Genomic DNA, 13,701 nt, shown 5'->3' with positions numbered 1-13,701 from the left:
GGAATGAACTGTGAGTCAGAGTGATGTCATTTTACAGCCTGCAGAAAGTCCACTCCTCCTGTCAACTTACACACAAATCTAGATTTGAAACAAATACATATTTGCAGAGGTACATATTGTTTTAAAATCATATGCACCCATCATGCATTACAGGAGGTATCCCCTGTTCAAACTCTGCTCTTCCTGGGAGCTTGCATGCAGAACTGGCACATATTTCACTTTTTAACTGATTTTGCAATTTCTGACATTGACCCAACTTTACATACATGTGTGCAGGGAGTAGGGACATTAACTGATGAAGTTTCAGATTTTTAACATGCATACATTTAGAGTAATATCCACTTTTCCGCTGACACCCCCCTGAACATGCCACCGGGTCGAAAAACCTCTTAAAATGTGGGCAGAAAAATCACAAGAATTATGGTGTCATTTATAAAATTTTCACATGTCCGCTCTATGAGTTATTCATCTTTTTAAAGTTATGTTCTGGCTCCAAAGGGGTGTGGTTTCCCAGGTCACATGGTATAGAAACCAGTCTTTCCAGTTTCTGCCAAGCCAGCTTGCTCTCACAGGCAGTGCTCCTCCCAGCTCCTGCCAAGAGGAAGCTACAATTTACGACTGCGGTAATAAAAACCTTTGCCTGAGTGAAGAGGGCTTTGTTCACTCTCTTGCAGAGCACAGATAATTCAATTATCAGATAGATGGCATATCCTTAGTGTGGGCAGCAAAAGGAAGGTTGGCCTGGGAACACAGTGGTGACTCAAGTTTCCCTCCTGATGGGGGTAGTTGCCAGGCAGAATTCAATTCCTTAAGCCAGACTTTCAGCTACTGTCATGTTATTTGTTGCTTTTTAAATTAACCTGCAATTTTACACATGCAGCTAGAATGCTGATTCTAAGTGCAAAACTATGACATTTAAACAATTGCAACCTATGTGACACTCAAAAGTAGGTCACTCAGTCAATTTGAACATTTAGATTTGTAGTGTCTTTCAGTCCAATGCAACTTAAACTGCTGAAATCCACAGCGCAGCCAGTCTTGTTATAAACCTTGTCTTATGATCTTCATTTCCCAGATTTTGTAGGCACACAAAACTCCATTCTGCCAAATGTCCGCTGGTGTTCAGTAAATATTTTGCACATATTGCAATGTTTGAAAATAGGCATTTTGACTTGCCTTCAGGGAAACAGAGTGGTTTTAAAACGCCGGCTTTTGGATAGTGGTGAGCACTGGTACTGCACCCAATTTTGGGATTTAAGAAATGAATTCCCAACAATTCTAGGTTGCATTTGGCAATCAGCATTGCCATTCCCAATGGTTTCAGACTACTGTGTGGGTAGTCCAATGGTGGTTTTAGGCAGTTTCCTTCTGTGCCCATAACATCGGCAAAAATGAATGGCAGCCTATTCTTCATGCATTTCCCTGTGCATTTTCTGGGAAGCTCTGGCCATCATGATGTTTTCATGTCAGTACTACACAGTTTTGAGGTAGGGCTAGGATGCATGGGTAAATACATCCCACACTATCCATTATTCAGTCATGGTGTGCTGCAAACGACCTCTGCCTCAACGCCAGTAAGACTGAGATTATTCGCATTGGGACCCTTGCTGCCGCTTTCCCACTTTCGCTCTGGCCGGCCTCCCTTGGCCCTGCGCCCGCACCCACCTCAGAGGCAAAAAACATTGGGGTCATCTTCGACTCCACTCTCGCATTTTCCTCTCACATCTCTGACATCTCTAAAAAGTCTATCAGCTACACCTCTTTAGAGGTACTCTTCCGTTTCTCACTTTCCCCCAGAGGCTCACTGTCTCCAGAGGCTTGGTTGTCTAAAGGATGGACTATTGCAACAGCCTCTTCCTCAACCCCCCTTCCTCTTCCCTGCGCCCTATGCAACTCATCCAGAAGTGAACTGTGAGACTTATCCTTGGCCTCAAGCCCAAGGACCGCTCTCTCCGGCGCTGAAATCCCTTCACTGGTTCCCTGTGGCTGCAAGGATCGAGTTCAAGACCCTCTGTGTTGTCCACAAGGCTTTCTCATACCTGGGACCTACCTACTTGCAACGCTGCCTACCTAAATACTGTCCCTCACGAGCCCTCCGCTCATCTACCTCCAAGCTTCTGTGGGTGAGCCGGTTCTCCAAGCAGAGATTTGCAGGGAGATCCATATCCTCAGCAGGTGCCTCCCTCTACAGTAGCCTCCCTGCCACCCTCTGTCTTGTGCCTGACTGTCTTAAATTCCAGAAACTCCTCAAAACCTTCCTCTTCTCCTCCTCCTTCATCCTCCCTCTACCCTGCTGACCTAGCCCCCTGCTCTCTCCATCTCTCCCTCCTCTTCCTAACAGCTTGTTGACTGGCCGCACATAGTGTACCTCAGCATCTCACCGGTCCCAGGCCCCCCCCACCGGTCCTCTCTTGCACTTGCCTCAGGGCCCTACTCCCACCCACCTTCACTGCACTTAGAAACACCCCAAGAGTATGGCTCTCTCTACACTCACACCAGTCTCCGCGAACTGGGTGCACTTGGACCTCCCCCTCCCTGTGACCCCCATGCACTTGCACGACCTAAATGCAAGTATGCCTGAGGACTGCTTGTCTGTTCTCCCTTGTCTCCTCTCCTAAATTGCTCTTATAAAACTGCAGAATCACTGTCAGGCCTATTTACTGTGTCTTAACTGTTAAATGTATTCTCCACACTTAATCTGCCTGTAAAGACTATTATCGTCTCAGAATGTCAAGGGCTCTGAGTGACTGTTGTTTTTCCTTTGTTCCCTCCCTCTTTGAGCACTTTGGAAAAACTCCCATGTGTATAGGCGCTATATAAATAAGCAATACAATAAATAAAAATACAATTTGGGGGTCTCATTGATGTTATGAAGACATGACCCATCGCAAGCCATTTCTAGGCTCTTCTTCGAATCATCTGCTTATACCATTCCTTCCTAAGTGTCCGCCATAAGCTCCAGTTACCCCTCTGCATTTATAGGTGGGAGCAGAGTGAACCATTCTTTATGTAACAGGCTGGCAGTGTAAGGATGCTCCAAGTCTGCTGCGTGCAATGGGTGAGGGAGGGGAGCACACAAGGAACTAGGAACTGGAATATCTTTAGCCCCTAGACCACACATAAGCTGAAAATACACAAGTGAGTGATTGCCAAATCTGTGTGCGGATGTTCAGTTGGTCTTAACCTTGGGTTGGGGGACCCATGCCCTGTCAATATGTATCTTTCAGCAAGAGGGTCACTGGAAGGGTGTGGTAACATCAATGGTTTGATTTGTTGTGCCTCATTGTGAGTGTGAGGGTCTGTGTGGGATATCTTTGAATACGGGGGATGTTGTGGGTCTCTATGTGACACCATCGGTGGCGCAGGTAGGATGCGAGAATGCTATGCGTGCCTGGATGCTTGAAGTGCCAATATGGTGGGGGGACTCACGCTACTGGACAGTTCATCCGTAACTTGATAAAGGACTTCCACAGCTTCAAATCTTCTTCACTCCATGGACATCATTGCAAACGTCATCATTGCAGAGGCATTGCTGCAACTCAGAGCAGCGGCAAGCACTTTACTCCCTTTTTTGGGACATTTGTGATACTTGCACTCATTTTTCACGTGACACTTTGACCCCAGACAATGTATTGTAAGACAATTATTGTAGGGTCTAGCTTAATTGTTCTAGTAGCAAGGTTACAGTCACTGGGTAACTTGTTACCACCACAACAAATGCCCCTTGTTTGTGGCAAGACGTCTGTCGCTAAGCACGTCAAGAGGAGTCACTAAGGGAGTACTGGGGTGCTGTAGCTCAGGGGCTACAACCAGTGCTGGAAATGGAAAACACTTATTGGGGGAACTGTCACTTCTTAGGAGAGGCAGGGCTTTGGGAAGGAGGGGGCGTGTCCCACCGCCTGGCTGCACAACACAGTGTCTCTGAGTAGAACTCAATCCTGGTGATTTGCATAAAAGCAAAGAGTATTATGGGGACAACATAATATCCACAATTTTAAATGCTAAACATGTCTTATAGTGATTCAGTAAAAAAGCTTTCTAAGCAAATAATGGACACTTATGTTTTTATTGGTCATAATCTTCACCCTAATAAAACGATGTCTGTAAATTGCAGGGCATATATACCCAGTTTAACCAGCTGTGGCAAGACATTTTTGGCCGGAGCGCCACTCTGTCTTCTTCCGGCTTATTCCCTGAGCTGGCTACAAGCATAAGGTTAGCTATGCCCGAGTCCCGACAATCCCGCCCCGGATCTTTTGTCGACCTAGCAACCCCCCCTGCCCTGCATGCAAGCTCTCACAGGGGAATCGCCCTTACTTTTCAAGGGTAACTTTGGATTGCCCTCCTCTCCAGAGTAGATTGCCTTTGGAAGTCCAGATGGCATCTGCCATCCCCATGGGTGCCTTTCGGTTTAGATTCCAACACAGATGTTTGTTTCGATGTTTTCCTTGGCTATTGACATATTGTACACGATAATTTCGTTTTAGCGATATTCTTCACCTAACATGTAGCATGTCATAAGAGCTTCACTGTTATCCTCTCCCTTCACATGTGCCGTATGTTATTCTGAAAAATGTCAAACATAAAGATGTACAAAAAACAGACCCCTACTGTTTTCAGAGTGAGGACTTAGCCATTCTTTATTTTGTCACGTATGTCACAACACGGAACAGGGTTTCCCATTTAACAATACAAGTGGAGTCAGGACAGGCTACGTTCTGAGACCATCTTTAATGTCAAGCCTACCACACAATAGTTGATTTAGCTTTGGTCCCCACACCCACGCTACGCCCACCCCAACCCTACTTATATTCCCTTAGGGTGTCTGTGCATTTAAAACTGTGCATGTTCTCAGCCATCCTTATCCAGCTGTAAATCAGGTGTCTGCAACCTGTGGCTCTCCAGATGTTTTGAACTGCATCTCCCATGCTCCCAAGCCATTGACTCTGTTGTCTAAGGACTATGGGAGTTGCAGTCCAAAACATCTAGAGAGACACATTCGCGGAACCCTGCCATAGGGTAAAGGGATACATGACATCCAAATGACCCTTGCACACCTATGAAGTGACTGATACCACATCCACTCTTTCCTCGCGTCAATATCCTGAGTGTCGGAAGCAGTGTGTATGGTTCAATGTTATAAACATGTTAGTTTTAGTTTTGAGAAATGAAATGAGCACAAAGCTCAGTTTTCATTGTGTGTTTGGTTATTGAAAAGATGTATGCCAAATAAAAAGTTCTGTGGTCACTCACATGTTCCCGAAAATGATATGATATGATATGATAGGTTATTTATAATGCGCTTAAAAATAATACCCAGAGGTATCGCCTGAGCTATCCTCCCAAGAAAAAATGCTCTTTGATGTTATGGAAAGCAGGCTGGAATCCTCACTGGTGTCATTTGCCCCCCTCCCCTTTCTCATAGGGGTATTTTGAAAGAGTATAATAGCTGTGTATCAGACTGCCCAGCATGGAATGATCACCTACACTGGAAGTCATCTTCAGAAAGAAACATTGTACAGTTTTAAAAAGAGACAGTTTACAATGTCGGAGCAGTAAATCACCTTCTTTGTTGCTTAATAGATGCTCTTGGAAAAAAAACAGCACATCCACCCTCCAGACATTTGTTTTTGTTTTCCTTTGGTTGTACGTCTGTCTGAAAGAGCGCTCCCGACAACACAACTCTCACCCATGTAGAAAGAGATAGAGATATAGAGTACGACAGAGACAAAAAGAGAGAGGATCTGTGGATACATGTGTATAGGTGTGTGTGAGAGAGGGAGGGGGGGGTCTGCATCGGCATATGGCACACCCGGCACAGCTAGCTACTTGTTATTATGAAAAGCTCACTGCAACTCTTCAAAGGGAGGACGGCACCAGCTGCCGCGTCCCAACATGGGTGTTCCCCAGTAATTATTAACATTACTACTAGAATTACTATTACTATTATTATTATTATGATGATGATGATGATGATGATGATTATTATTATTCTCCATCATCCTGGTTCAGCTACCTGTGAATGGAGAAACTCATCAGTAGACATTATCTATGAATACATTGCATAAATGAATATAGGAAGGTACTTCCAGGGTGGGCACTCTCTTTTCCCCGATGTAGACCGCCTGAGCGTCGGCTGAAGGACTGTAGTGTACCTGCTTCCGCGTTGTTTTAATGGAAGTGAGGTCTGGCTCCTCTCTGCCAGCAAACAGATGAAGCATTTCTGTCCAGGTTTAAATGAAAAAATGGCATTTCATTCTGTTCAAATTCTCATGCTGTCCTTGATCACAGGTGCCACGATGACAGAGTGATTGTTCTGCCTTAGAGAATTAGCGTTGGCCTGCAGAAGGGATGCATAGCAGATGCTGTCAGTATTTCCAGTGCAGTGAAGCCTTCTGTCGCAGTCACTGTGACCCAATTAATGGTTCCTCATTGTGGACTGTAGAATCAAATTTCACGTATTGTCCTAGAACACGGGTGAAACACTTTGGTATGAAATGTTAAAGCAATAGAACCCTCAGAGGGGGCATTACCGGCCGGGTAATGCACCTTGGGCAATAGTTACAAGCACAAGCGAAGCGAGGGCTTTAACATAGCCTGGGGGGGCATTACCCGACTGGTAATACCCCCCCTGAGGGTTCGATTGCTATTAGTACACTGGCACGTCGTACTAATACCGTTTTTCTCGAGTTGTGAAACGGCGATGAAACCGTTTAGCAACTCGAAGAACAAAAAAAATTGCTGCCATGGATTGGGGAGAAGGGACTTCATGTAGTCCCTTCTCCCTTTCCATGGCAGCCATTCAAAAGATTGAAAAAAAAGAAAAAAAGAAAACAAAGAAGATGGGCACCATGGAACAGGGCAAAAGGACTACATTTAGTCCCTTCTCCCTTTCAATGGCGACCGGAGAAGAAAGGAAAGGAACTCCGCTGGACTCAGCGCTCTGAATGGAGCCCAGGAGGTGAGTCTTTCCTGGCCGGATAACGACCCGGCGAGGGCCAATCAGATTGTTTGTAACAATCTGATTGTCCCTCGCCGGGTGGTAGTGTGTATTAGATCAACTAATGCATTTTAAGATTGTCTTCCAGGTCAAAGGAGCTTTTTTTCTCATTGAGCTGCACTCAATGACATGTACGCTTGCATAAAGTGGTATGTCTACAGTTCACCATCATCACTCTCCATTTTTAATGAAGCCCTCCACATAACACTAGAATACACACATTCTAAAAACTGTAATTTAAGCAATGCAGGTTGGACGAGGAGATGATGGTGCCGGCATAGCTCAATAACTCCACTGGAAACATGGCTTTTGGTGAGCAGCATAACTTCATGCTCTAGCTCTAATACACCAGTCTTCACCAAGGCTGGAACAACCTGGAGTGCAGGCTCAATGCCTACCTGCAGAACATAAGGCTTATCCTTGCAATACCCAATCAACAGAGTGAGCCAGAGTCTCAAAAACAACTACAAATAAAAATGGCCAGAGGATGTGTCTTGTTCATTTGCACTTGCTTCAGAAATGTGCTGGTCCGCTTTATGTTAAAGGCGACCGGCACATTTCAGTGGAGTGCCAAAAGATGCAATGTCCAACCCTTGCAACCATTAGTATATTAGTATTGCTAGTGATGAGATGAGCAAGTGCATCTAATAATTTGCTCCGACACATTTTTTGAGACGCTGGCCATGTATGTCTGCAGACCATCAAAATGGGGTTTCAGGAACAATAGGATGCTATGCCATGTTACTAGGATTGGTCCCACGCCTTGCTGCCATCTGCAAGGTCACCAGGCGCTGTGGTAGCAAAAGATCACTGGAAGCCAGAGGAAATGGCTGAGGGTGGAATTGACATGATCTAAGTGACTGGGGCACCCTTTCTACTTGCTGGATTCTTCTCTTCGGTCCATGACTTTGGTCTACTCCCTTGCGGCTATGCTGGTCTGCCCCAAACACATGGATCATTGTTTCTACGAAGTCCTGCTTTTGATTTACCTCTCTCACAAACAGGGGTAAAACATTTTCACTGTAGCCATGAGCCTAAATGTTCTGGACATTGTAGTCAAAGTGTATGGCCAGATGAAGCACTCATGGCACAGGCAAAATAAATTAAATGCACCTTTTGTAATTTAAATTTCAGGCACCATTAGCTGCAAACTAAGCAAGCTCTCTATTTGTTACCAGCTGGTAAAGCCCCTCCCCTTCTAAAGTGTGTATAGGAATTAGTAACTCAGGATAAGGCAGCATGGGTTTTGGTGCAAATAAAAGAAGACCAGTGACTGGACCGGACAAGAAGTGCCTCAGAGTAGGGAAGCCGGCGTGTGATGAAGGAGATGAGGGACAAGAAATTGGTGGGCCGGAAAAGAGGAAGAGTCACAGTGCGTGAGGTGAATTTGGAGAAGAAAATGTTGCTGGGAAGGAGGAGGAGGAAGGCAGTCTATGCAAGGGATGGGGCAGGAGCAGACAAAGACAGGTGAAGGGGGTAGATGGTGGCAGGTAGGGTTCCAGAGAGCACGTACTGAGGAGCGACAGCCTGGAAGTCGTAAGCTCAGCTGGTGAGCTTTACATCAGCTTAGGCCAACCTCAGCAGCAAGAAACCAGGAAACTCGGGTACTACACTGGGATATCAATGTTACTCAACGGCATATCCGCAGGATCTCTGCACAGACCCCTTCCTCAGTCTTTGTGCTGGCAAGTAAAAATATTCATGCTTAGAAATGGCAATTGTAGTCCTTTTTTATGTTTCTAGCTCCCAACGGAAAGTACAAAACAGTTACTGCATTTGCAGTAATGGGCCCATGAAGGCACTTGTGGGTAAACGCAGCCGTCTGCAAGCCACACATGTGCATTTGTGTAAGTGCTGTTAACTCATCTGACATATTAGATATGGTTAGAGTCGCTTGCTGTGGATCATTTGATGATACAGCTAGCCTCTACTACTGTTGAAAAATAGGTATCCGCATAACATTTTGAAAAAAACTTCATGAGAGAAAAATGCCGAATTCGGCAGTGTACCAAAAAAACGAAACCCCAAAATGTAAAGGTAGGGGGCCAGGGTTTTGAGGGGTGCCCCCCACTCAACGTCTTTGACATTAAGGGAATTCTGGGGTGGTGCGGGTGTCCCCCACTTCTATTAAAAGGAAAGCGGGGGACAAAGAAAGATTTTCACACAAAAAACGGACCCTGCAGCAGAAGTTCCGCCCCTCAATGGGGAGGCGGAACTTGTGCCGCAGGGAAGGAGCCGTGGCCGTGCAGAGGAAGAGCAGGTAAGTGAGGACCATGAGGTACGTTTTAAGGGTAGGGGGATAGCGGGTGGGGGTCATGAATGAGATTATTTCATTACGGGCATTTCAAATTAGTGATTTTCGAATTCGAAAATTTCCCAAAATTCACGTACATCCGAAAAATATCGGTTGTGAATCAGCGACCTCCAAGTATAGAAAGTGACAACAGACATGTGAGGGGTAAAGTGGCCTTTTCATTATATATAATTAAATCGACGTTATGTCTTCTGGAGTACAAAAGCTAATTTATGGTTACACTAGTAGGACATTGGTATGCTGTGAAAAGCCACACCAGGCATGGCAAAGAAGGATGCCACGTTGAACGTCTGTTCATAATCCTTGGTCCAATAACAGAATAGGAAGATAAATAATGCACAACTGAAAGTTGGTGACTGGAAGGTTAGGAATACATCTTAACCACAGGTAATTGCTCTGGGCAACTCTCCTGACCATATTTTTCAACCTGCCAAGTCGTTACAGAAGGAGAAGGGCCCTATGCCCACCAAGCAACCCAAACTGCTTTGCCACATCTCTTCTGCACGAGAACAACAGAAACAGCAAGCATGGTTTGGCCTCATTGGGCATCATTTGTGAGGTGTCGCTTGGGCTCTGGACCAAGTCTGGGCATTCCCGTCCCACTGGCGGTGACAAATGCAAACAGAAGGCTAAATGCTGAAAAGTTATGAATGAATCTTAACCACAGGCAATTGCTCTTCGCAACCTCCCAGACCATGGTTTCCAGCCTACCATGCAATTGCATAAGGTGTGAGACCCTTCTGGGCAATCCAGGCCTGTTTTGCATGTGGTCTTTCCCTTTCTGTAATGGCATGGCAGGCTATAGAATGGTAGTCTCGACGGTTACCCAGAACAATGCCAGAGCTGTAGATGTTTTCAAAACCTTCCAGCCATCACCGTTCTGTTTGGAAAGATAAATGAGACATCAATTCCAGGATATTGCTGTCTATTGTGTAATGTATATTTGGCTGCCAGGGGACTGTCAGCAGGCTTAATAAATCACCTCTAGACTGATGACATGTCTTAATCTTATGCCTGCCAGATCTATCACTAGACTAATGCTACTGCTGTAGTGATGTTTGTACAGCCTGAAGGTCACTGTTGTGACACCCAGTGAGTTTAGGTAGCCGCTTATCCTTCTGAGGTTGATAAAATGAGCTCATGCATGATAGCAATAGTAACTCTTATTATCATTGCTTTGAGATTATTCAGTGCATAAATTGAGGTTACTCAACTTTAATACAGCACTACACTACATAGCTAAAATCCTTGAAAGCTAGGGTTACAGTAACATCCCTGAGCATGTGAAGTTCAGCAACACCCTAGATCACTCACAAAAAGAACTCAGACTAATGAAAGGAACAGAGGCCACGTTAGTGTCAAGTGGGGACAACTTTATTGCAGATCTTAACATCGCCTCAGCCCTTATACTCCTAGATCTCTCAGGGAATTTGAAGCAGTTAACCTATTATTGGAAACGAGAGAGGCAGAGTTGGGCCATCACAGCACAGTGGACCACAGTGGACCAGCTCTTTCCTCACAGACAGAACAGAAATCACCTGGCTGCCCCCTTTCAGATCCAAATAATGCAAAGTGACATGTCCTAGAAACATCAAGCTATGGAATCCCTCCCAATGAATTTAATATGATAACCATGGCAGCAGCAATAGGGTCAGCTTTTCTTTCTTTCTTGTAATCTGCTCGTAGAGAAACAGACGTGGTAACTGGCATATTATCTCTATCCGAAACAAATGGCCTCAAAACACAGATTTATGCTGGGTTTTCAAAGGGCTTTTAACATGATAGCCATACATAAGACAGTAAGCTACATTGGGCCTCATTACGAGTTTGGCGGTAGCCGTGCCCTTAATAAGGTTGGATTTTCTTGTCTTAACCCTTCATTTTCAGTACTGGATGTTGTCACTCTCTTCTTGGTCACCAATGCCTAGGACTCCTCATAAAAAAGACAGTTTGTGAGATTTGATCTTTCAAATCCTTTTCCATACTGACTTGACAGGAGTTATCCAATTTCATCTTTCAGCTTTGTTCCATCCTCGTTTACACTACGGCAACTCTCTTTATCTTGGTCTCTCTTCCGAACGCCTACACAGGCTTCTCGTCATCGAGGATGCTGACTCATTTATGGCCTTCATAAACAGGAACATATCACTCCTTTATTTCCTAAACTTTGCTGGCTGCCCATTAAACAAAGAGTTGTTCTTTTTAGATCTCTGTGTCACTCACACTATTTTCATTTATGTGTAACCTTATTTCGTACCGTTTTTCTGGCTACTCTCATTTGCGTAATCTACAATCTTCTAATTCTTTTTATTTTGTAGGTTCTTTAGCCAAGTCTCTTTATTTCAAGTTCCATCAAGATGTTAATGAGTGAACACACTGGGTCCCATCACCCAGGCCTACCAGACTCCAACTGCCTCATCTAGATCCTTGGCATCACGTTCCACCCAGACATTCAACAAAGACACAGTCGCATCCACTCAGCCACTCACACAAGGAGGAAGTACACAACACAAGTACACAACACATCTCCTCCCGTTGTAAAATCAACAAAACAATGTTCAAACAAAACGACACTGCATACTTTATTATCTCCACAGACATTCACAACAATCAGACCAAAGGAACAACCATTAAAACAGTTAGACACACCAGTCTCATACACACACAACAACATACAATGTGGACTCAGCCCTAAAGGACACATGACACAGCCCTGGCCGTGTAAACCTACTGACACTACACACCACAAGATGCTGGCCAGGCATCTATGAAACTTTCATTAGACATTTCTAGGCTCCACCCTGCACCCTATTTGGCAGATTGAACGAGTCGTAAAACATTCACACTGGACCTTACTATTGAAAGCACGGTGACAACACAAAAGTAGAAGACAAAGCAAAATCTCAACTTGTCCCATTGACCTCCATAAACAATGTAACCTCACCGTCCGCCCTCTTTCAAGCATTCCACGCTCCCACTCTTTCTCGATTCTTGCTGCCTAAGCTTTCAACATGCCCCCACTTTCTTTTCATTCCATCTCCCGCCACCTCTCTTTCCACTGTCATCTCAAAGCATGGCTCTTGTCCCAGCTCACTTAACCTTCCACTCACCTTACTTGTCTCGCAGAGGCTTAGCACAAAGAAACCACATCGGTGGTGTATGTGAGCACTATAAGTGACCCTTGCACAGCATGCTCTGAGAGCTGCAGTGCCATGAGCATGATGCCCTTTGGCAGATATATTAGTGACCTAAGGAGAAAGAATGATCCCCAGTTTGATTCCTAATCAATCATAGTAGTCTGTGTACGGAGAACATTCCATTCCATCTCCAGCCCCTGGGAGATATTTATATGCAGAAAGGGCAAAACTGATGCAGTCAGAGTGTGCTTTGCATCGAAACCTCTTCCCAAGGTGACTGTACTGCAGAATGCCTTCTGAAACAGAGACTGCAATTATGTATCTGGGAACAAAGCCCCCTCAAATGGGTCTCTAGAAAATACAACTAGAAAGATTGGTGTTAGTACTATTGTGCTAGCTAAATGACAGGCTCTGGCAGTCTCCCTTCTCTAACAAGACTGATGACTGCATTAGTGATTATCTCAATATCCACGTTTTGATCATTCTTTCCAGAGCAATCCCCAAATCAAGAGGAAGTGTTAATATCCATCTGTGTGAGTATGTGATTATACCAAAAAAGCAGTACATAAGCGAACGGCACAAAGAAGGGGCACATAAAAGAAAGTATAATTGCATTTCTGAATATGATCATCAAGACTGTACATAGCTATGTAGTTGTCCTGGCAGCCTTGCACATGTCTCTCATGTGTTGATTAAGCTATGTATAAAGTAGCACTGCCCTCCTAGACAAAGACAATTTCCTGGAGAAAAAGGTTTGCATTTGAGCTAATTTGCATACTGACAATTCCTTGCTGTTGTGGCTCAGAACTGGAGGTGAACTTCCAGCGATGGCTACTAGGTGGCGTTGTGGAATTTGTGACTTGGCTCAAATGGACTTTCCTATATTCCTTTTAATGATTGGTCTACTGTGATCAACACAATTGTGTTTGCAACATATAATTTTGCATTATTAATACATTGTCTGAGTATATTTGGAAATTAGAAATGGCTTCTGGGTGTGTCACATCGAAGTGGGTTAACATTAAGGAACTTTAAAGCAGCTGAAGACCTAATGCTCCCTAGTAGAACTTTGCTGGTATTTTCATGTGCATAACTGACACTCAATTACAACTCACTTAATTGAACTTAAATGGCTTCAATTATTGCAAACATTGCAAGTTTGTGTAATCGAATATGATATCTTGTTAGTCTGGATTGATATCTTGCTAATTTGGATTGAAAATGTGTACATTTTAAATTGATTGCAATTT

The 13,701-nt window shown here is 44.4% G+C and overlaps 1 protein-coding gene across 3 annotated transcripts in view; it reads left to right on the top strand.

Annotated features, from left to right (window-relative positions):
- GRIA3 (glutamate ionotropic receptor AMPA type subunit 3) overlaps positions 1–13,701 on the top strand; it is a 1,487,966-nt gene that overhangs the window by 947,338 nt on the left and 526,927 nt on the right. The gene's annotated exons all lie outside the window — the stretch shown is intronic.

Source organism: Ambystoma mexicanum, chromosome 5p (assembly GCF_040938575.1).
Source record: "Ambystoma mexicanum isolate Mex_15411 chromosome 5p, UKY_AmexF1_1, whole genome shotgun sequence".
NCBI classification, from domain to species: Eukaryota; Metazoa; Chordata; class Amphibia; order Caudata; family Ambystomatidae; genus Ambystoma; species Ambystoma mexicanum.
Note: the sequence above shows the minus strand (reverse complement) of the source record. Positions and strands in the feature narration are given on the sequence as shown.